This window comes from Cyrtonyx montezumae, unplaced genomic scaffold (genome assembly GCF_038088225.1).
Source record: "Cyrtonyx montezumae isolate F1298 unplaced genomic scaffold, pur_monq_1.0 scaffold_7, whole genome shotgun sequence".
Taxonomy (NCBI): Eukaryota; Metazoa; Chordata; class Aves; order Galliformes; family Odontophoridae; genus Cyrtonyx; species Cyrtonyx montezumae.
In genome coordinates, this window is record NW_027072078.1 from 18,895,419 (window position 1) to 18,918,603 (window position 23,185).

Genomic DNA, 23,185 nt, shown 5'->3' on the forward strand with positions numbered 1-23,185 from the left:
AAAGCATCTCTTTAATAGTTTTTGAATACTGTGTTTTACTTGCATTAGGCTGGTCTATGAATGAGTTGATTGGACAGAGGATTATAACGGTGAAAAAAAGGATTTTGGAAACAGTCAGTTTGACCGAAGACTGTTAAGGTACCAGGTCAGAACAGATCAGGTAGACTCCTCGCTCTGCTGACTGCAGGTGTCTCACCAAAGTTAACCCATTGAACCTGTGCTTGGAACTGGTTAGGGCTGCAGGAGTACTTGACTGCAAAAAAAAGAGGGAGGCTGTCTTCTAAAAGGGTGAGTAAACGTTTGGAGTTGTTCAGCTTCCCATTTAATATATAGGTACTTAGGACATCTTGAGATAATAAACTTTAGCCAAACAGATATTCCGTGTAGATTGTTCCTTTCTCTGTTGGTACCTGATTCATTCTGTTGAACCGTAGCTGCCTAGTTCTTATTATCCACTCATTGAATTCCCAGATGGAAGATCTATAGATGTCAGTCTCAATTGGAGATGATTAAACACAATTCAGTAAATTCAGATGTAACCATTCAGCTTGCTATGATATCACTTTTCTGTTCAGGATATTACTATTAACATTATCTCCTCGTTAACATTACAACCCTGTCCAGAAAAATCAGAACACCTACAAAGAGGCATTCAAGTCTGTTTATCAGTAAACTATTCTAAATGATCTAAAAACATCATGAATATCAGCATATACATAATACGTGTCATCAAAAGGGAAACTAAGATTTGTTTTAAAGAATAGGCCAAGAGGAATACCATGCTAATACAAGTACAGCTTTACTGCACAGTACATTTGGCTAATGGGAGTTGATCAACTGATGAAAAAGGCCAACTGAACTCTGAAAGTGTATTAGAATAGTCTACAGAAGGAAATGACAGGTCTAGGATCAATACTTCAGATATTTATTACAAAATTTAAGCAAAGCTTAGATACTAAATACTAAAGACAGCTTCAGTGTAATGACTCAAAAATAGATAATTGAAAGTATTTTTCATTTTTGAAGCTCTTGATTGTATAATGAGTTCTAAAATTAAGCATTCTGGATAATACTTGGGCACCATAAATGGAGAGTGAGGAGAATGAACCTTACTTTAGTTGTAACCATTTAGACAGATCACTGGAAAGCAATAAAAAACTGAAGAGTGCTGGAAAAAAAAATCTTTAGTGAGTGACAATATGTAAAATTAGGCCCAGGCTTAGTTCCAACAAACAAGAATGTTTTTTCAAATTTCACTGACATTTATATATCAGAATGGTTAGAGAAAATAACTTTGAGAAGGATGTTCTGTCAACAAATTATTTTGTATTTGTTCATTGAGACAATAACTAATGATAGACTGAGATCTTCAGAAACTTGCTTTGCTAAGATTTTCAAATTACTGGGGTCTGAAATGCTTAGATGTTCTTGAGAATAGCAATATGGTACTAGACACATTTGGAAAAATAGGAGATTAGTATGACAGAACAATATAGCATTCATATATACTTTCTAGACTCTACTATGTGGAAGCACATGCGTATGCTTTTATTACCGAGGCAGAGAATTTCAATCTCTGATCAGTTCTTTTTCTCATGATAAACAAATTCCAATTCCCAGCTTATCATCTATTCTGTCTTATTTGATGTGCTTTAGACTGGTTTTATTTACATGTCATTTGGGTACAAACAGCAAGAGATGCAGTAGTAGAAATGCTTCTCAGTTCCTGTGGTTTTTAGACTACAGCATCTGCAGGGAAATCAGGTCTCACAAGCCTGAACTGCAGTGTGTAAGCAAAGGCAATAGAGAAATACTTCTCTAGATGCGATTACCTGTCACATGAAAAAAATAGGGTTTGCAAGAGTCTGTTATTTGATGATGCCTTGGGTTTTTGTTCTTTTTGGTTTGGAGGGAGGAAAACTGCTGAAGTCTTGTCAACTTGCTGATGTCAATGGGCAAGACAATGTTTTAATCTAAAGTTTTTATTTTTTAATTATTATTTTATTCTCTGACAAAATAAGTAATTTGCCCTCCATTTGCTTGCAGTATATTGGTTAGAAATGATTTAAGTAATCTTTAGTAATTATTTTTCTTGTTATTAGTACAAGATTAAGATCCTTTGAGAGAATGACACTTTATATGTCCATATTTCTCAGCTCCCTTTTGTTTATGTTCAATAAGAAGTTAAAATCAATAGTTCTTGGCCTGCAGTAGCTGTGTTGAGCTCCTTGTCTATGCAGACAGTAAAATCTAACCTATGTAAACAATGAATTCTCAGCACCACAAAACAAACCAACCAAACAAACAAACAAAAAAAAGAGTCAGAAAGCTCCATTATTCACCACTTATACAGAGTGAATAATTTTTCTATTTATAGGAGAGAGACTGTTGGAAAAGGAAAGAGATATTTTGGGGAGAATGCTTAAGGGGTCTTGGAAATGTTCCTCAAGCTTAACGTATTGTAGTGGCTGTTTTTTCCTAGTTAAAAAAAAAAATAATTGTGATTCTAAAGCTTCAGTCTCATGTTGAATATGAAGTATGCATAGCAAGGTAAGAGCATGACTGGAATAGCTTAAATAGTTATTGTGATTTTCAGTGTGATACCATTTAGGAAAGAGGACCACCTTTTATATACTCCTCATGAATAGTTTTCCACCAAGATTTAGGTTATTTTCTGGCATTCGTGATGCTCTTCTGCATCTCTTGTGATGCACCAAAAACAAACACAAAGAAGTCCACCTCAATTGTAATTCAGTTGCATTTAAAAAGTTAGTAAATCACAAAAAAAAAAATCTTTTTGACACATTGGCCATCGCTTACAATGGCAACATCAATTACATCAGCTTTCAAAGGTTTGTAACACATTAAGATAAATGTATTTGCATAGATTTTATGAAAGGAAGACAAAAATAGAACTCTTGTGTTCAAATAATTATTTTCAATGAAAATTCAATCAGATGTGAAAAATTAAAAAAATAGCAGTATGAACACAATTTGGAGAGCAGAGCACCCCTTAACTCCAGAATACCAAGAGTCACATCTCATGGCCATATCATGGCATGCATTGGCCTGTAGCTACCCCTTATTTTCAATTTCAAATCTTAATAAAATTTGCTAAAAGCATAGAAGCACTTTCCTGCTACTGTCCTCTTAAAGAAAAAAAGAGCCACATTTCACTTAAATCGCTTGTTCTGTTTCTCATGTGGAAACAGGCAATAAGTACAGACATTGATGTGGCCCCCAGAAAGTTTCCTCCTTAAAGATAGTCCCAAATGATACCAACAAAGAAATATCTGAGAGCCTCTAAGTGTTTCATGAGGATTTTCAGTTTGGTCCAAAAGTGTGTGTGTGAATGTACACAGTGTATGCATAAAGGAAGTGAATGTACTTCCTTTATTTGGAAATGTCAGAGAATATGTTAGGTGGACTACAGCCTGGTAGATCTTTAAATTTTACTAACAAGGTTATGTGAATGAGCGTTATTATTTATAGAAAGGACTTCCTATGAATAAGTATTTTTATTTGGTGTATTTTGTATATTTGTCAATTATATAAAAAATGCTGTAAGGTTATTGGCAGTAAAAGTTGATATATGGCATGAAAAAAGAAAGAGTTTATCAAATTCACTATTTCAGGGCAAGGTGGGTAGTTTGGTTTCAAAATTAAGCATTTCTGTATAGTCAAATACAAAGTTACAATAATTGGAACTTGAGAATGCAGAATAGAAAGGCTGATTTTCAAATTAAGTAAGAATGCAAGTTTTAAAAGTAAAAAACAGCCATAAATTGAATGGTCTGGGAAAGAAGGCCAGTGTGATCCTGTGGTGAAAAAAAGGGGAGCTTTGAGGGCAAGCAGGAACATGAGCATAGTATCAGTTGAGGTGTGTTGCCCTGATGAACAAAAGGCAAAATATCATGAGGAGACCTCAAGAAAGATTTCAGAATTTTACTAACATATTGAGACATACCAAAGTGTTTTGAAGGTCTGACAATGAAATTTATCCAGAATTAAGGATAGAATTACTAATTTGCTGAAGAGAAAATTAAGAAGCATATATGACTACTGGAGAATATATTTTGCTGGGACTTCTCAACAGCTCTGAAAATGAAATAATATAGCTTAACAGCCAGCAGGTCCTTGCAGATAAACTCACCTTGTAAAACAATGCAGTTTATTGTAAATAAATTTGGAATAGCTTAATACAAAAGGATATATCCCTGTTTTAGGCCTTTAATTAATGTTCAAAGCAAATAAGACTTAAGCTGTTCACTTCCACTCTGGTATTTGTAGATTAGCAATTGCTCTATTCCTTTCATTTTAGAAGAATATTTTCCTATGATTTATATAGGCAGCTCTATATTATGATGACTGTAATGAAATTGTTTCCTTTTGAGGTCATGAAAGAACTTTTCCCTGATACACAGATAAGTCAGTTGAATTCTGTTCATCTCTTTTTCTCTTAAGTCCTTTGAGGTAGCACAAATTAGCCCTTAGAGATTTGATTATTTTTATTTTTTGAATACATCTGTATTGTAAAGAACCAGTGGGAATAAGCCAGCTAGCTGTATCTTCCTCACAAACTTGGCTTTAAAGAGATTGCAAGGCTTGGGCTTTTCCCTTCTCCTCCAGTGCGAGGCATCTTGGTGCTTCTGACCTGGTAATCACTTGCCTTAAAAGGCATTATCTACATTTCTTCCACTCTGTCATCCAACTATTTAATCTCCACTTGACTTCAGACAATATAAATAAATCTTTGGTTTCATTAGCAAAGTAACTAGGCTCAATCTATTGGATTGAAGCTCAGACTAAGCTTTCTAGCCAATTAGATCTAGTTTTGTGAAACACTGCTCCTTTTGTATTTTCCACCTTTTTATTTTGCTGAAAATAATTTAGCGATATGAAAGTGGCTGCAATCGAGTAAAGTCACTAGGAATTAACATTTACTTCTATGTTCCCATTGAAAATACTTAAGCTTGTCTTTTGGCAATGACAGACTTAAACATAATATTCCAGTTCCAGACTGGCCTTACTGCATAGCAGACTCTAAGTAAGACAAGGTAGACTGGGGAGATGTGGAAGAAAAATGTCTGTAGCTCCCTATGAGTATCAAAGTAACCTAGCTTAGGGTTAGGGGAGCAGCTTCCATGTAGTTAATGTCCTCACAGAAGACTTATGTTTAAAAGATTAAAATCATGACTTGATCCTGCTTCCTGAGTCTTGGAAAAGGGCATGTGAAAAATTAGGTGGGAAACGGTCTATTTCCAAGAAGCTGGTAAATCACAATAGAAATCCTTGAGGAATTTTTGAAACCACAGATCTGTGGTTAAAGGGAGAGTCTTCTATTAACATTTCTATTTGAGTGTATCACAGAATTCCTTACATTTCTTATGGGAGAAAGGTCAATTTCCTTCTCAAGTAACTCCATTTATATCTGGGAGCTTTTAGTTCGCTGCAGACTGAGGCAAGAGAGCTGATAGATTTGTATTACTCTACTTCTACCTTTAGACACCAAGATTTGCATTTTTGCAAAACTCAAAGCTGATGTAAATTGAAGTACTGGTCCCACAAGGTTCATGGTCTCTGGCAGGGTTATGATAGGCACCCATCCAGTGATTGAAGGATGAGTTGTAATAACTTGTTTTCTCAAGGTCACTTTACCATAGCTTCCAGTAAAAATACATTGAAAGAGTAAATACACAGGAAATAATTATGTGTCATTAAAGTGCCATGTAAAATAGAATTTGCTGAACCCATCATGGAAAAAATAGGAAAAGTGTTTTTCCTCACTGACTTTCAGTTAACAAATTGAGTGTTTCTGCAGCTGAATCTTGGAGAATAACTCACTAGAAACGATGAAGAAAAAAGGGAATTTCTGCAGTAGATTTTTGTGAGATCTCATTGTTTTAGGTACTGTTGAAACGGTCCAGAAGAGGCTAACATAAACATTCAGTACTGTTAAAACACATAGCAATTTATGTACTGCTTTCATCAATCTATTGTTAATTTATTTCCTTTGGAAGACAGCAAACCAAACAGTCACTCACAAGGACATTCACTTTCACACTGGAGGGAATGAAAAAGAGACAGCTGTGTCAGAAAGATGAGCAAGATAAGCAAAATAATTTATCTTTTCAAAAATTAGCAGAGATTTATGACTGTCCTTTAAGTTTCAAAATACTACTGAAGGTTATACAAATTGTGTAGTTTTTAGTACAGAGTTTAGTTAAATGGAGGTATAATGCAGTAAATCAACTAAGAGTGGCCAAATAAAAATTTATTCTGACAACAAACACTCATGGAAAAAATAAGGTTTGAAAAAGAATGGGATAATGAGCTCATCATATAGGAAAGAAAAACAATTCACAGATATGAGTACATGAGATCAGGTCTGAATACAGGGCACTATAATGGTATTGGGTTTTATTTTTGAAAACTGGGCAACTGTTTACACATTTCTGCATCAAACACTTGTGAAGGTTGTTCAGAAACACAAGGGAGTAATTGTTCTGAGAAAAGAAAGCAAGTTTAGGGAAAGACTGGGGAGAAAAAGAAAAAGAAAAAAAAAAAAAAAACCCTGCGCCTCAAGATATTGTAGAATTCTCTCCAGTCAATGATACTGGTACATTTTAATGTTTCATCAAATCCCAAATGGAATCTATCTTAGTATGAGCAAACCTTGAGTAATGATTTATTTATACCCAAAGCATCTTAAGAGCAAGGTGTCTAAAAAAAAAGCATCCTGTTTACTCAAGGTTGTTGGCAGAAATAATGTCTGTGATATACTTCTTTCCTCATTTCTGCATGGAATAGAACCCTGTGGAAATAAACTTAGCCAGTAAGGATAATTTAGTGATGAGCATTGTTAACTTCTGATAAATTTTGCAAAAAGGAAAAATTCTTAAACGTGTTTCATAGACTTCCAGTCTTTTGTGAAATTTCAGGGCCAGTATCTGCACAAGGCATATTATGTCGAAACAGTCTGATTTGTTTTGTATTCCTTACATGTTTAAATCTCAAACATTTATATGTTTACATCTGTCCTTGCATGAAGGGCAATCCAGTCCATTCTCTCGAATCTTTGTCCTCCAAGGGTTTGCAAAATTATACTATTTTTTTCTTTTAAACTATTTTTATTTATTTTGACAGAAATCTTTGACTGCTGGGGTGTCAGAATAATGAAATTCAAGCAATGATATAAATGACCAATTTTCTTTCCCCTGTCAAGCGTTAGTGTCGACTACTTATATTACCAGTGCAGATGGCTCAGAAATAGTTGCTCACTACCAGCCCTATATGAAAGCTGTTGTATCAGTCTGTATTATGATATTCTTGATTTGATGGAACATAAAGCCAAGGTAATCCAGAACAAAAATGGTTATAAAAATTATCACAAAACAGGATCTTTATGGTCCAGTGCCAGAGCAATTTGACTAATTCTTTACAGAGATAATTTTTACTCTTTGGACAAAATTATGGACTGCAGGCATATTATGAATGACAATAATTTCATGTTTACAGGTTATTATTCATATTTTACTTATGCTTGTGATGGAGGATATGATGACAGTAATTATTCTGCTAATATACATATGTTATAGAGAAGGTAGAAAATAAGACTGGAAAAACAGCGTAATTATGTCATAGATTGAATAATCTGTACCAAACTTTTCTAACAAGTATTTGCCTAATCTATAATATCAAATTGAATATTGCCTTTTGTAATGCTAGCTCTCAAGTTAGTTAGTCTACTCATTTATATGTTGTTTTCTGCCTAATTCCTGTGTATTAGATTTTTTTTACCTGTAACTTTTTCCATAAAATTTATTTTTCTATGCAATGCAGTCGATTTTTGATTTGTTGTATGCAGATTTTCCTGGTAATATTTAAACCATGCTATGGCTGTGGAGGCTGATGTGATTGGATAAAAAGTTACTTATTTCAAATACACAAGTGATTATTTAAAAATATTTCTCAAGTTATATTTATCTTGCATTTTTCTGGTTTTCAAATTACAATTGAGATGCACAGCTGCTATGTCCTGGGTCATGAGTGATCTATTGTGTGATCTTTCCTTACTTTTTTATTTTTGCCATTCTCAAGAGAGCAGAACAAATCCTTTCACAGTGAACCAAAAATCATATAATTGAATTTTTTTAACTTCATCAGATTGGTTGGAAAATCAATAATATGCTTATTTAGAAAAGAAAATAATTAAAATCGATTTTTGTGTTATTTTTATCCCTTTCATCTTCACCTTGATTTTGCCATTTCAGTTGAAATCATGCGTTTACTCTCCTGATGGCATAACTCAGTATAACAGTCCCTTTACTTAAGATGACTTCTATAAAACCGAGCCTATCTTCCACATCTCATAATTTTGAAGCAGGAATAATTTTGTATGGGTGCTTTGTGACATTACAACTTTTGCTAAGTTCAGTAATCTGTACTTTGATGTTGCTGGGGCGTTATTGCCGAGTTCCTTTCTTCTGTTTAAGAAATCCCATAGTAAGCGTTCATTGAAAATTATGTCCATTATTTCAGAAATTCATCTCAAACACATTTAATTTAAAACTGAAGGAGCTTCAAATCTGCTTTCATTTATACTTTTTCATAGAAATACTTTCATAAGATAGAACATTAAGTATATTGTACTTTCATTTATTTCTCAATTAGTATATTTATTGTCAACAATATACTGACATTAGAAATATGCATCCAATTGAAATTACTTTTGATCTCAATGAATAACACTGTCTCAAATATAACTAAAAACTTAAGTTGTACAATCCTAGTAAAAAAAAAATCTTTCTTTTACAAGGACAAACTATACTATTCAAAATATTCATTGAAGAACATTTTTTTTTACACATTATCAGTATTTAAGGTTCTTTACCTCCAATTAAAGTATTCAGATAAAATAAACATGGAATACAAGTTATAGGCAGTGATTTTAATTAAAATAAAACTGCTTTTTCTAAACAACAAGGTGGTGTAAGTTTTGTCTGCTGGATAAGCCTGGATATATTTTTCTTGTGCCACTGCAGAGAAGTGCTGATAAGTTTCAAACAATAATGAACTAGGAAATACCCCAAAGCTTCTCCCCCACAAAACAGAAAAAAGACACCAACTCAAAAATAACTACAAACCTTCACAAAAAAAAAACCAAAAAAACTACCATTTTCTTGTAAATATTAAAATCTCTGTAATGTAATCTGTTTAACTTCTGCTACTGCAGCTGAAACAGATAACAAATGGTTCTTTTCCCAGAAACTAACTTATTGCATGCAGTAAGATTTATTTAAAGGAACAGCACTTCCAATTGGAAATTAATCCTGGTACATTATCTTATACCATTGCTTTTCTTTTACTCACCGCAATGAGTAATATATAGAAAAATGTATGCAGCAGTAGTCTGTGTCCCTCCTTTCTCTCCTTATTTTGCTGTGCTGTTGCTCTCCTATTAGCTGTAGCTATGTAGTCCTGCAGACAGTGTGACAGGAACTCTGTTACCTTGATAGCAAGTACAGATGCAGCTTTTGCACTTGCAGTCTGCCTTACGTTTGTAACACCCTCACTCCTTCCGGTCATTCGTTCCAGGGGAGGAATGACACCAGCATTTCTGAGCTGTTCTTGTGTTTTCTCCCAGAGCACTCGGGGAAAGCAGACTTCGTGATCTCCATGCTAACTACCAGCCTGCCTGCTGCCTGTTCTCCCTACTTCTGCCAGTGATGACATTCAGCTTGCTCCTCCACACAGGATACAGCACTGATTCCTCATTATGTAAGGCAGTCTAGGTCAAGTGTAGGAGAGACTGCTGGCCTGAGCAAGCTAGTGGATTGCTTCCTCAGCTTCATGCTTCATGGGGTCTGGAAGCTGGATCCTGATCTTTGCTACATCTTCTTGGGTAAATGTTTTTGCATGATTTAAATGGTTACTGTGCTGTTTTCTATGCAGATAACTGTCAGCCATTCTGTGAATTGCAGAGAGAATTGCAGGTGAAATCAGCTCTGTCAGCATGATTGAATTATCAGACTAGCTCTTCTAGGCATCTCAGCTTTAAGACACTTGACAAATGAATAAATCATAAACTGGATTTGTTTAACAAACATGTTTTCTAACCGTATGGGGATTATTGTCGATTTGACTGATTAAGCTGTGAATTAAATCCATTTGCCTGAGCGTGGTGTTGGGAAGCATTATTGGATATAGCTATTAGCTCTGAGAGGTTTACTGCAGTTCTTGGCTATTGCTTTGTTTTACCCTCTGAAGTACAAATACTCTTCTTTTATTAGACAAAATGTAAAAAAGGGGAAAAAAAAAAGAAACAACCAAAACCCTTGTATTAAATTTTCTTGCACTCTAATTACTTTTGTAGGAAGCAATTATATCCAGGATTCTATTTCCTATTTACTGCTTTAGTACAAGAATCAATATACTTCTGAAATATATAAGGTGAATACTGCAGATGAAATTACATGAGGTGGCTGTTCTGCAGAATGCCTTAACAGTATCATAGCTGGATTTGCATTAGAGTGTAGCTGTTTTACAGGTACCATGTAGAATTCAAAGGTTTTTAATATATTTATTCACAATTGAAGACTAGTCTGTAATAAGTTATAGAACAGATTTTTCATCAAATGAATTACACGTACAGAGGACTGTCAGGTGCTGGAACGTGTGATTATACTGGAATGCAGCAGAAGAGGCCCTGGAAAGTAACAGCATAGCACTGATGCTGCAGTATCATGTAGAGAATTTCAACAAGGCAAGCTTGGTAGCTAAGGACAATTAGCATTTAATAAATTATAATTAGTAAACTCACATTTAAATGCAGTACCTTGGACAGCAACTTCTTTTCTCCCGTCACTGCAGTCTACTTCATGCTAGTTGGCAATTTGTAATAATTGCATACTACAAATTTAAGATACATTAATGAATTCCAAAATACTAAAAATACCTGTGATACACTTTGTTCAACATGTGTATCAATCAGTTATATTTAGCAGCTTTCTAACAAGACTTCATTTAATGTATTAACATAATTCAATACAAACGTCATTCTTTTTATGTTAATGGCTGTCAAAGCAGAACAAAAAATACTAAATTATTATCTATTAACTATATGATGTTCACAGAATTGTCATGCCTAGTAGGTAATTGTTCATTCTAGGAATAAATGCTAAGGTCTTTTTCTCAAAATGACTTTGAATATTAATATATTATATATAAATATATAATATTTTGATGGGAACAGTGGAATTTGTTTAAATGCGTCCTTCCTCCCCCCTTCCCCCCCTTTTCCCTTGGAAAGTAGTGGTTCATCACACTGTTCTAGCAATAACAACTGATAAAATTTCATTTCAACTCTTATTTGTAAGTAATGTAGTTATTTTTTTTAATAATTTTCTTATTGCATTTAAAAGCTCTTGTTCTCTTTATTGTTTCATAATTATGTGGATTTATTTAGTGATTTAGTAGAACTAAACTAGGCTGTTGCTTTTATTAACTACTCTAGAAGTGAAGTTGTGTTGAAGAATATATGACATGTTTTTGATATCCTGAAATCACCTCTCATGCTATAGAATATATTGCATGTTTTATAGACATCATTTTATAGTACAAAATACAGAAGTATGTTGTGCAAACAAACTATCTAAATAATACTGTAGTATAGGAGATTAGAATAACACTTTTTGGCACTGTGCATTATTATGATCATATACTTTGCATTCTCTTTCTGGAAATGTTACCTTTATTGTCTGCATTGTTGTTCATCGCAGAACAGGCAAAGTAACTCTCAGCACAGAAAACTGCAGTTGTTGGAACTGGGATACAAAGTGTTAGAAAATGATGTTTCCTATGTATATTTATATATTATTATATTTGAAGGGAGCTTATAAGCAGAAGGGGATCTGACTTTTTACGTGGCCTAATAGTGATAGGGCAAGGGAGAATGGCAAGGGAGAAACTAAAAGAGAAAAGATTTAGGTCAGATTTTAGGAATCACAGAATCACTCAGGTTGGAAAAGACCTCAAAGATCATTAAGTCCAACCACGACCTAACCATACTGCCCTATAAAGAAAAAGGAAGACATTATTTACTTAGAGGGTGGTGAAGCACTGGCATAAAGAAGTTGTGGGTGTACCATGCCTGGAAGTGCTCAAGGCTGGGTTATATGGGGCCCTGGGCAGCCTGTTCTAGAGCCTGATTTAGTGGTTGGCAACCCTGCCTGTAGCAGGGGGGCCTAGAACAAGGTGATCTTTAAGGTCCCTTCCAACCTAATTCACTCTGTGATTTGTATATTACTATATTCTGGTATATCACTTTAAGGCAGACAAATAGAATTTGATTTGTAAAGTAGGTTATAAATGCACTAATATGCAGAATATGAACCACTAGTAGTCACTGCCTCCTCCTGGTATTTTCCTGTGGTTTAACAGGATTATCCAGTCCATGGCTACATCAGAATCTTACTTTGAATATTCATTATTTTGCTTCATGTCACAACTGAATTTCTAGAAAACTTTTCTCTCCTCTTTTATTCACAGTACTGTTGTTTTCTGATCTACAATGGACTGTATGCTCTCTTCATAGCTTTGGAAATGCCACTAAAACTGAGCAAACTGTACAGAAGTGTGTTAATTAAATTATTATAGAATTGTGTGTGTAACATAAACAATGGAAATACCAGTTTTTATGATGTAATGTGAGCAAATTATGGAAGTGCCCATTAGACTGAAGTTTCAAAAAAATTTATTTATAGCTCAGATAGTGTCTACCCACATTCACTGAGTCGTTTGTGTGTGTGTATATATATATGTATGTATTATAGTGGTGAGAAATATATGCTCTTAGTGCTAAGTTGAAAAAGTAAAATTGATAAGAACTGTATTTATCTTATATAGCATCTAAATTTAAGTCTATAATAATACAATTTACAAGCTTTCTACATAAGACAGAGCTCTCATAAATTCTGATATTTCATTGACTGGTAGTGCTTTTATTTGCATTTAGTAGAGAAAAATGTTTCATTTGTGTCAAAGATCAGTTGCTGAAGAAATAGACTATGTTTATCTGTTCTGAAGGAACTAATTGGCAGATATGTTCCACAAACACTTAAGAGACTTTAACACTTGCTTTTCCATGGAGGATCTTGGATGGCTTATTCATTGTAGATTTAGATGAATTATTACCCACTACAATTTGCAGAATTAATTCCTAGAACAACTAGAATGAGATACTGTGAAGAATCAAAGAGATTTCTTGATGCATTGATAAAATTTTCTTCAGACATTCACATTTCAGAAAGAAAATGGTGTTCTTAGCCCTTTATTAATTGTGTATATAGAATGTTCTCTTTTGCATCGTTCCTTCATGTTTGAACATCTAAGCTTTTAAAATTTATTTTAAAACAGTTATTTATAATCTAAAGAAATATATTATTTGCAGCACACAAGCTGAGGCAAGGTAATCTCAAACAGAACTCTGTTCTTTTATGTTAAGTTGGAGTTCATGATAAATCTTTTTCAGTAAAGAAACTGCACTGCAGAGAACAACCAAATAAGGACTTCTAAATGAATCCTTTCACACATGGAAGAAAGTCAGAATCTCCCATTGTCTCATAATCACTAGTGCTGGGAAGTTTGTGGCAACTGCACCAGTAACTTACTGAGCTGTTCTTCACCAGTTCTCTTAAATATGTGCATGGTAATTACTGAGGCAGAGACAGTAGTAAACCAGATAAATATTTGCATGAGGATTTGTGAACCACAATTTCCATTAAGGCAATATTGTCAGGTCTGCAGACTCTGAAATCTGCAAGATTGAAAACTCAGGGCTGAAGTAATGGAGATTTGCCTAACAACCATGTCCCTTGTGTGCAGAGCAAGTATGGGATCTCCTTTGGGTCTGTTGGGTTGTCACTTCAGCCATTAAGATGTTCGCTCCTACAGCATCCAAGGTGGAAGAAATCTTTACTGCACCCACAGGAAGACAAAATTTTATGAAGTAAATGCAAGTATTGCAGATTTCCTTGATTTAGAAATTATTTTAGTTTACAAGCTATCAAAAACTTCTCATTTGTTTAGACAGTAAAAATTCAAGTTGAATTTTTGCATGTAGAGGGCAGGAAATCATGTCTGTTTCCCTTTATCTTAGCATTGAAGCAGCTGATATGATTGAGAAATCTATACATTTTTGTTTTCTACAATTGTGGTGTAATGTATAAGTTTAAAACATTAAAAATGTAAGCAATCCAAGGATTAAGCTCTTCAGCTCTTGCTCGTGTTGATAAAGTCTTATGATTGTTTCAGAGCTCATCATCAGATGACTCAAAGTTTAAGGAGCCATCAAAGGAGCTTTTAAAATAATACATAGGTACCTTATGAATTTTCTTGACACTGTTTACTGCTAGTGTAGAGCTTGAGCACCTGGTTATACCAGTATGTCCAGTGAAATCTGAGGTATGGGAAATGTTGCTTTAAAAAAGCCTTCAGTATTGTCTAAACGTTAGTTGGAGATTTCTAGAAGTCAGTTGTTATATTGAATATCCTATGCTATATTTCTAATGATGCATAAGAAGGATCTTTTAGGACAACTGAACATTGGATGCTTTCGTAATACACTAAATTACTATTAAAGTGGGGATAAATTTACTAAGTTCAGTGTTATGTTCAGAACTAAACCTGTAGGCATCTGAAAATACCTAAAAGATTTTTTACTATATTGTGCTTACTGTCTAAATATTTACTATTTTGTTTTATGGTGTTCAGTTAATTTTAAACTGCAACATTTTGCAGGAGCTATACCTGTAAAATGTGAAATACACACAAACTATAAATGAGACCAGAGAGATTTCAATTGAAATGTAAAGCTAAGGGGTAACTCTTCTGCCTTTTAACGCAGGGATAAATTTATAAACAATTAGCAGTTCAACATTTCCAGAAATGTCTTCCATGAACAGAAATATTTCTGGCAATGATCAATTTGAATAAAAAATATTTTCTTAATGTGTGTATAGTATTTCAAATTTTAAGAATGATTCTGTGTCAGAGGTGTTATTATCACTTACAAGTAATTTGTCACCTGCAAATGCTTTTTATAATCCTGAAGTACTTTGCAAGTGTATAAATATAAGAATATAATTCAGCTTTTAAAGTTACACCTAAGCGTTACACAGTTTAAGAGTGTGATACTAGCTGGTAATAAGATCATTGTTTATAGATCTTTCTTCATTAAGGTCATAAAATTAGTCTGAGGTTGGGTAGTGGGAACATGGCTGTGGTCTTTCAGCATCCTATCAATAGTGATTGCATAAAAACTAAATTCAAAACTGGTGATCATGGCAGCAGTACTGGAAAGCATGTAAAGTCTTTTCTAGATCAGTGCTTAGGCATGTTCTAAGGACAGAGTTTGTGTGGTTGTTTATAGTTTTTTCTTGTCCTGTGCATAGAACACCTTTTCACAGCACATTAAAAATTAAGAGGAAATAAAAAAAAAAGCATGAAAAATACTCCCAAAGAAAGTCCCCCAATGTTTTCTCTTTACATTAAAAAAAAAAAAAAACAACAACAAAACAATCAAACCTAATGTTGGAGATGTAGGTTACATACTTTTTTTTTTCCTGAGCAATTGAATATTAGTGTTTGTATGTATGTATTTTAAGTAATCTTTCAGTGTGATAAGGTTGCTTTCTTTTAATTATTGTAATATTTTTATAGAAAATATTTTGTAACTTAAGAGAACAACATCTCTGTTGATAAATCTTTGCAGACCAGGTATCACACAGCAAGAATCCAAGGGCTTGTTGTTAAGGGCCAGTGATTTCAGGCCATGAATTAGAGTTAGAAAAATTTGCAAATTTAGATTCATGCAAAATGTAGGAAATCAAAACCACACGATGTACAAATATATATATATATATGTATATATATATAAATCATATCAGAAAAATATTGGAATTGAGTGTAGGGGATTGAATTCACTCTTGCTGCCTGGGTCACTGAATTTCAGGTTAACAGATGAAGTACTTGTTATATCACATGTTACAGATTTTTTGTATTAAAGTACTAATTTGGTTTATTTATTTTTTATATCTTTGCAAAAATGTATTACATAGTGAAAAAATGACACATTATTTTTGGCACTTCTTCTGTGTACCTCTCAACTTCTCAGTGACTGCCCAATTTCCTCCTATACTGCACCCATCTTCTCCTAGCATGGGTGAAACTGGATTTCAAGTGTTCAGTAATGGTCATCACAATTCCCCCCCATTCCTTCTTTTGTTTGGTTGGCTGGTTGGTTTCGTTTGGTTTTTTTTTTTTTTTTTTTTTTTTTTTTTATAAGAAAGCAAAACTAAAAATGCTATCTGATTTCTCTCAAAACTGAGGCTGATCCAGTGCAGCTGCAGTTTGTTTTACTTAGTCTGAATTTTAAAAAGGAGCTTTTTTTGTCTAGGTTCCAGATTTGGATGCAGAGCTGTTATCTGAGAACATTTTGATGTATAAATCTGCCACAGCAACTATGTATCAGGCTGCAATTTTGGCAATGTTGTCACTAATACAGTAGTAGATGGAAATATTATATGACTGTGGCATGAGAAGCCTTTTTATTTTTTTTTCTTTGTTGGGAACCCGTGACTAAACATGTTAGATCTAGCGACAGTAGTCAGCGGAGAAATGTAACACAAGCCAGCATAAGCAGGTGCTTTTGTAATGGAGTACCCATACCAAAACTATTTCCCTCTCACGTTTCAGAGGCAAATATTTAAGAGAAAGGAAATGAAAATTAATGAGAATTTTTACTCGTTTAACCATGGTTGACAAAATCTACTTCTCAGCGCAATCCTTCCTCTTTGTTCCTTGCCGAAGGAACACGGAGCTGTAGGTTTTCAGACTCAATCTTTACAAAGCCGCTGGTAAGAGCTAATCCGTTTCTTTTGCCGGTAGATGGGGCTGTCCTTTCAGTTCTTTGTATCTCTTCTTTTTTTTCCCACCTTTTTTTCAGTCTTTTTTTTTTTAACCTTCTCTCCACTCATCCCAGCTTTCTTTCGTCTCCCTCCCCCTCCCTCTCTCCCTCTCTCCCTCCCCCTCCCTCTCTCCCTCTCTCCCTCCCCCTCCCTCTCTCCCTCTCTCCCTCTCTCCCTCCCCCTCCCTCTCTCCCTCTCTCCCTCTCTCCCTCCCCCTCCCTCTCTCCCTCTCTCCCTCTCTCCCTCCCCCTCCCTCTCTCCCTCTCTCCCTCCCCCCCTCCCCCTCCCTCTCTCCCTCCCCCTCCCTCTCGCTCATGGTTTTAGGTACTATAGATTGAGCCTCAGAGCAGGAAGTACTGACTTTTCCTTTTTGTTTTCCCCACAGTGCAAATGCAATAATTTATTAATACTGGATAAACTTTTGGAACTGGGATTCTGGAAAAGTTTATTAGAGAGCATTTTATCGACACTAATTTTTAGATTTTTATTTTTGTCTTTCTGATAATACAATTGAAATTCGTGTTTTATCAGGTAAGCCAGAAGAATGGTAAATCCTAGACTTAAATCCTAGTTCATTTATGTTACATGTCCATATGGGGTGTTCCCTTTGCCTTTTTTTTCTTTGTGGTTAAAGCTAAGCATTATTAAGGAGAAAATCCAGTTTGATGGTTTTAAAAATGTTTTAAAACCTGTAGTTGTCTGTTGACAGCACAATATTCTGTTACGTGTTGCATTTCATTGTAATTACTTATTTGGATTTTTGCCAGCTTGGATTGTTGTTTTTTTTCTTCATTCTATTCTATTCTATTCTATTCTATTCTATTCTATTCTATTCTATTCTATTCTATTCTATTCTATTCTATTCTATTCTATTCTATTCTATTCTATTCTATTCTATTCTATTCTATTCTATTCTATTCTATTCTATTCTATTCTATTCTATTCTATTCTTATTCCTATTCCTATTCCTATTCCTATTCCTATTCCTATTCCTATTCCTATTCCTATTCCTATTCCTATTCCTATTCCTATTCCTATTCCTATTCCTATTCCTATTCCTATTCTTACTACTATTCAAGAACTATTTAGAAGTAACAGAGGACATATTTTTCCTTCATATAGAAAACATACTAAGAACTGAAGCAAGCAGTCAAGCCCCAGTGCTACAGGAGCATATGGTTTTCCTTACCATAGAGAAGCTCTCCTTTAAAGACTAAATGCTTTACCCAAATGGCGGGAGTTTACTATAGGTAGAAAAGATCGCCTCTTGTCTTTTTCTATATATCACCCCTTCTCCAGCCTTTCTGGTCACACGTTTTACCAGAAGCCCATATTTTATATAAACACAGATCAGACCTGGTTGTAATGCAATAGATATATCTCGGTTCATAATCTGAACCGTCTTGCTTTTTCAAACAGCACAAGAAATTGGCCAGGTGGACATCAAGCTCTTTCAGCGTCTTTTCTAAAATGGATTTCTTCTCTGCTCCTTGTCTGAGGTATGTGTTTAAAAGACTCCCACTGAATTCATTTACTTTGGATTGAGCTGGCTGCTCCATCTCCCCTCTGGAAGAGTTGTGGTTGCTTATCCTAGAGTATTTTAAAATGGATTCATGTTTTTCTCTCACTGTTAAAAACCTATTCGATTGTATTTATTTCCGAAATGCTTGTTTTGTAGTTATAACGTCCAGCTCTTGAGCTGTATCGGCTAATGTGAGTACTGCATTCTTGAAATGCGCCTACTTTTTCCATTATGTTTTTAAGCTTGACCCATGTGATAATATTAAGTACAAAGGGAAGAAGATTGTGCTAAAAATGGCTCTGAGAGTTAATATGGAACAATAACAGGATGATTGCTGTCGAGACTGACACCTTGTTGGTTTATTCTCTGGAACCTAATATGTGTGATCTTGAATATTTGCTGAAATATTTAGACACAAGCAAGCTAGAGAGAGACAGCCTTAGTTTGATTGTCTTTAGTTTGTCAGTTAGTCACAGGTAGTTTTCATTATTTTAAAGAAGGAAGCATCCATGTCTAGGGGAGGAAAGGAAATAAAAATTTTATTGTATGAAGAAGAGTATAATCCAAACAATTCTAGCGAAATTTTAGGAATTTTTTTTTTCTTAAGTAAAAGCCTTGCTATAATAATTTTTAGGGATTGCACTGTAGATAAGTATAATGGAATCATGTATCCTACCAGCTGTTTGAAACGTATCAGGGGTAAGAATAACTTCTTACTGATCACTGAAAGGTATATTAAAATTGTTTTCTTAGAACATTAACTTGCTTTGAAGTTTCAGGAGTTGTAAATGTCATCAACTGAATGAGGTCAGAAGCTATATAAAATAAATAGCAGATTATTTCAAAAATGAAGGTGGCATTGAAGCAGAAAACCTTAAGAATGCCCATGAACATGACTTACATTACTTTTCTCCTAATGCCGAGTACTTTAAAGGATTGCTGATTATTGACTTTCAGGGATGACTTTGCTGCTACTATCCATATCACACCACATCCTGCCCTCTTTAAGCACTAGAGTTCCTGCAGTAGTAGTTTACTAACAGAAGCAGAGGTGTTCAAGACACAACAGCACAGACCTTAGCACTGAAGTTTGACCATTAAATGGTCACAAATATTTTCTATTACCTTAAATTGAAAAAGTGAGAATAAAGTGTCAAGGTTTCTCTGCTCTTGGATATGAGAAAGTCTGGTTCTATGTACTTACTTGTAAATAGTTTTTGAAAAGTGGTACAAGCTTACTCTAATTTTGTGTGTGTATGTAGTTAGAATTGTGTTTGATGCTCCTTAATTATGTGTGTTTTCTTTCATTTGATTATTTTCTCAAATCTAGTACCAAATCATATGCTAGGTCTTTTGGGCTAAGTATCATTAATAGGTTTGTTAATTTCTTCCAATAGCAGATATATTCTTCAGTTTCTCTACTGAGGACAACTTATATATGTTAGAGGTAGTGAGATTCTGCATGAGTAAGAGAGAGCTGTCTTTGGCCTGTAGACTTTCTGTTGACATTAAACCAAAAAAATGGCAAAAGGTAAACTGAATTTCTTTTACTGGCAAATGTATTATACATTGATCAATATATATGCACACTTTTAAACTAAGAAAAAATGTTGTGCTGTTAGAAAAACATTAGATAAGGAATACTATCAGATTCTTTTTAGCATAATCTTTTAGAGCACTTAAGAGATCAAATTGCTTAAAGGGAAAAAATCATAAAGTTGAAATAATTTACTAAAATGTTCTTTTTTTCCATTTTAAATTTTAACCATTAAAATCTACAGCTGATGTTTCTGTTTGGATAGATTATTATAGTCAAATGGGCAGTATCATGCAAGATTTCCAGATGTTTTTTCCCAAAGCTCAATAGTTCTGGCATATATTATTTCAATTTTTTACTTGTAAATTTATGCTCATTATATTTCTATCAACGAAAACTTCCCAAAGCTTGATGGAAACAAATGAAAGGTTAATGTAGGTGTAGTAATTAGTTAAATGACAAATTCTGACTCATAAAACATAGTCTGTTCTTTGGGTAGATTTGTCTATAACATAGGCTGATTTTTTTAATTCAATAATAGTAATATTTATTTGAAGAATAACAGCAATGTCATAATGAAGACATGAGACCCTTTCTATCTTCTGATGCCCAGCATGTCTTTAGAAAAAAAAAATGTTGTGCTTATTACCAACATTTTGGGTAGCATCTTTGCCTGCCATATTAAATATCACTTGAAATACCACATTTCTGACTCAGAAACATTTTACTTATAGTTTCATTTATCAGTCCCAGAAGCTCGCACTCTCCTTCTTCTGTGTTTGGAAATTTTGATTACATTGCTTTTTCTGTACACCAGTTCTGTTTACATGGCTTTGTCTCAGCAGTGTGCTTCTGTCCTTCCATTGTTCTGTTTTAAAGTGACTGTATCCTTTTTTTTTGTTCGATTTTTTTTTTTAACAAGTCTCCAAGAAAAAGAGGATACGATCTCTCTATTTTCAGACTCAGTTTTCTTCCATCAATTTTTCTTCCATCTTCCACCATCTATCATAGTAATTTATTTCAATATCTTGTTAAGCATATGGATCGGTTTCCTTCATCTTTCTAGTGCTCCTTAGACAGACTGCTTTAAAAAAAAAAAATTTGCTTTTTAAAAATTACTTCATGATGTAGTTCGTAATACTGAAGATCATCATAGTGGAAAATGGCAACAAGGAAATCTTATCAAAATCAGAAAAAAAAAATTTAGGAATAGATCTAGAAGTTTGTGGGACTCTAATAGTCTTCCTTAATAGTGATATCGGTCAAAGATCACAAGGTTAAAACAGTAACTAAGCTACTTTTTAGGTGAAATAGCTGATCTGAAGGAAGCTTTCAAATGCTTGTTTTTTTTTAAAGTTAAGACCTGATTATAATTCCAGATGTATTTGCCTGCAATACTTCCACTCTCTCGTCCCTCTCTAGGCTCTATTTTCTACTTGCTCTTTAATAGTGTTTCCTTCGGAGTGAGATTTTTAATTTTCTTTGGTGTTTTTAAAGCATCTACTTTATTTCAAATTATTGTCAGATTAACTTGCCATAGGATATCATGACTGAGATATTTCTGAGGGAGATAACTGCTTCTTTTAAGAATGCCTCAGGAGGGCTCTTTCAGTAGCTTTATCAGGCTTTCTGGAGTAGGTCTAAAGATGAAGACAAAAGTTAAGAAGTCAGAAGTCAGTAGATGGTTAGAAGTTGAATACCAGAAACTTTTTTTTTTCTTTATATCTACAGGGGATAGGAGAAGAAAGATCACAAAAATGATCTTATCCAGATGAATTATTGGGAGGAAGTTCCCAATAGGGAGAATATTGAAGAGATCTAACAGTGTGAAGGGAAGGTATGAAATCTGTCCATGAAGGAAGAGGTTAGATGAAATATCTCTTGGGGAATATGTATAGTGCTCCTGTTGTGGTAGGAAGGTGTAGAAGGTGGCCTCCGATTATTATTTTTGACTTTTTTTTTTTATGAGTCTACAAAGGGAAGTATATGTACCATGTACAACAGTCTTCCAGAAAAGTACATCATAAATTAGACAGGGTCCAAAACAGACTTCCCAAAAGATATCTTCATTGGGATTTCTTTGAGTACATAAGCCACAGTATCATTGCATAATGGAAAAGGAAGTTACCCTAAACTATTCCTTAACTTTTGTTCTTAAATGTTATTAAGTTTGCCTTCAGTTCAACTTACTTTTTCTGTAAACGCACTAGAGGAGATTGACCACATAGGATGACTCCTTACCATGTTTTCAGGACTTCATATTATTTCAGAATAGAAATTCTTACATATCTAGAACTCTGAATTAATTGGTTATGCCTAAACTTCAATAAAATGATCTGATTTTCTTATACATTTTGGCTTTATCTACACTAAGACAAACTGGCATGAGATACTCTGTCTACAAAGGTACTTGTCCTTAAAAACTTACTGACCATATGTACCCTGTCTACAGGGATATCTTCTCATGTGAGCTAACTCTTGAGTCATGTCCAGAAAATCCTTGGGAAACTACTAATTAAATTGAATGCAAACTGTGCAAGGGTCGGTTGTATTTGAGTTGCTTGTGTCCTGGGATAGAGAAGTATTTCTTTCCATTGATTAATTAGCTTCGAAGCTACAGAGGAAACAGAAGGAAAAAAAAAGACAAAATAGATGTGTACGCTTTCATTTGTATATATTTACTTAGGAAGAGGAAGTAAGATTTTATTGTGCAGAATATTTTTAGAGTATGACTTCAGAGTAGGCTAAATGCATTCACAAACTGGGATAACATGAATCAAGTTGTGATAAAATAATAATTTCTTAAGTAACTCTTGCAAAGGAAACAGCACAGTATTGTCTTGAGTTTCCCTTAGGAACAGTTTGTACTTGGGAAAATAAAAATTGAACTGCATAGCTTCTCTTTTTTTTTTTTTTAAGATAATTATAGAGGGACACATCTTCATATAGATTGTTTAAGACTAATTTAAAAAACTAAATTGTAGTCTAGAAGATTGTTAATCAGTACTTACAAGAAGCACAAGACCAATTTAGAAAGTATCTCATTAAATCACTTGCCATACTGAATTTGATTCAAATCTGAACTTTTTTAATAATTCTGAAAATTAACAAGAATAATAGTGTACAGAAATCATTAAAAATACATTCCTACTTAATTGC